A 2,712-nucleotide genomic window follows, 5' to 3' on the forward strand; every position below is an offset into this window, starting at 1 on the left:
GACTGAGGACTATTAATTTCTTCACTATCTTGGCAGAGAAAAGAAGAGGCACTTTGCACAGTGGTTAAAAGTGTGGCCTTGGGAGTGAGAGCCTTCTTCAGTAGGTAACTTAACTTTTCTTCTTCCTTCTTTTTTTTTTTTTTTTTTTTGAGACAGTCTCACTCTGTGCCCCAGGCTGGAGTGCAGTGGCATGATCTCGGCTCACTGCAGCCTTGGCCTGTCGGTACCTCAGCCTCCCGAGTATCTGGAATTACAGGCACGCACCACCACGCCCGGCTAATTTTTTGTATTTTTGGTAGAGATGCGGTTTTGCCATGTTGGTCCCAAAGTGCTGGGATTACAGGCATGAGCCACCATGCCTGACTGGTAACTTAACTTTTCTATGCTTCAGGATCCTTATCTCTAACACAAAAATAATAATTGTACCCACATATCATACAATGAAGGCCTGATTAAATGGGTGAAAAGACAATGACTTCATTTAAGTGGGGTTTTTTTGAGATGGAGTTTTGCTCTTGTTGCCCAGGCTGGAGTACAATGGCACGATCTCGACTCACTACAACCTCCACCTCCCGGGTTCAAGCAATTCTCCTGCCTTAACCTCCTGAGTAGCTGGGATTACAGGCGCCCGCCACCATGCCCCACTGTTGTTTTTTTTTTTTTTTTTTTTTGGATTTTTAGTAGAGACGGGGTTTCACCATGTTGGGCAGGCTGGTCTTGAACTCCTGACCTCAGGTGATCTGCCCTCTTCAGCCTCCCAAAGTGCTGGGATTACAGGCGTGAGCCACCGTGCCCAGCTTAAGTGGTTGTTTATGGAATCTTTGTTTCAATATTTTCTACTTGCAGCAAAGATATACTATCCCAGTGGACTACACAGGAAGAATTTGGGAAAACTTGAATATCTGTATTTTTTTACCCTAAAGTCAAATCCATCATTCCTTGACATTCCATGATCAGATAGCCATCCATACTTAGTGTTTCTATTTAGATCCCCTGCCAAATGGCCCACTGGGAAAAGTAACCACGATACTAATTTCACACACAGGATGCTAAAGAACTGCGATTGAGTCAGATTAAAAATAAAAATCGTGATTTTCTTGTACTGTCTGTCTATTTTATCTCATTTAGTGGTGGAATGGTAGGGGCTCACTAAAGCTAATTTGATTTTCATTAGGAATTGCTCATGTCATTTTTTCCTTTTGTTTGTTTATAATAATAACAATTCAGGGAGCAAATAAATTAACCCATGCAGACAAAAAAAAGAAGATGTAGAAATTGCTCCTGGGCCCTCAGTAAGCCCTGGGCACATGTGAGATTTTGAGGCCTTATATCTGATCTCTCATTCTCTAAGGTAACTAGTTCCTAGTTGAAGAGTTTCAGATGGCAAACTATAAGAATAAATGATAAAAGGACTGAGCAGGAAGCTTTAATATTATTATTATTTTAAAAGTCTTATCTAATATATTTATTTTTAAATTTTTAATCGATACTAATAATTGTAGGTATTTATGAGGTACATGTAAATTTTGACATATGCATACAATATGTAATGTGATGATCAAATCAGGGTATTTAGGGTACCCATCACCTCAAACATCTCTTTTTTTAAAAATATTTTTAAATTAATTTTTAATTTCAATTACTTTTTGTTTTTATTTTTTTGAGACAGGGTCTCACGCTGTCTCCAGGGCTGGAGTGCAGTGGCACGATCATAGCTCACTGCAGCCTCAACCTCCTGGGCTCAGGTGATCCCCCCACCTCGGCCTCTCAAGTAGCTGGGACTACAGGTGCACACCACCACGCCTGACTAATTTTTTGTATTTTTTTGTAGAGACCGGGTTTCATGATGTTGCCCAGGCTGGTCTCAAACTCTCAGGCTCAAGCGATCCTCCTGCTGTGGCCTCCCACAATGCTGGGATTATAGGTGTGAGCCACCATTATCACTTATTGGTGTTGGGAACACTTCAAATATTCTCTTACAGCTGTTTTGAAATATATAATAAATTGTTGTTAATTATAGTCACTCTACTGTACTATTGAACACTGGAACTCACTCCTTCTACCTAACTGTATGTTTGTGCTTATTAACCATCCTCTCTTCAATTCCCCTTCCCTTTCCAGCCCCTGGTAACCATTATTCTACTCTGTACCTCCATGAAATCAACTTTTTAAGTTCCCACACATGAGTGAGGTCATATGGTATTTGTCTCTCTGTGCCTGGTTTATTATACTTAACATAATGACCTCTAGGTCCATCTATGTTGGTACAAAGGATTTCATTTTTTATGGCTGAATAGTATTAATAAAATAATATGAATTCCTAAAGTCCAACAACATTTGATGTGTGTAAATGTTTGTTTTAACACCTGCTCCTAAATAAAACCCTGATTTAGGAAATACAGTGTATAATTGGATTGTGGTAATTTAACAGCAAATAAAAGTTTGGATATCAAAGCATGAGGCCTTTCCTTATTCTCCAGCAGAAATTTGCAACTAAAAAGCCTTAGGGTAAATGGACTTGGTTTCCCTCCTCTTTATAGGGTCTGACAATTTTGTTTCTTCCATCCGCTTTGCTTCTGATTCTCAGTCATTTTATCCTGGGGCAGAGAGGGAGATGGGCAATTCCTGAGCACTGGGAAAATCAGAAAGATTGAATTTCAGACTGATACCAAAAGTTTCGAGAAGTAAACGTTTTTTCTTTTCTTTTCTTTT

The sequence above is a fragment of the Mandrillus leucophaeus genome, unplaced genomic scaffold, assembly GCF_000951045.1.
Source record: "Mandrillus leucophaeus isolate KB7577 unplaced genomic scaffold, Mleu.le_1.0 Scaffold223, whole genome shotgun sequence".
In the NCBI taxonomy this organism is placed as follows: Eukaryota; Metazoa; Chordata; class Mammalia; order Primates; family Cercopithecidae; genus Mandrillus; species Mandrillus leucophaeus.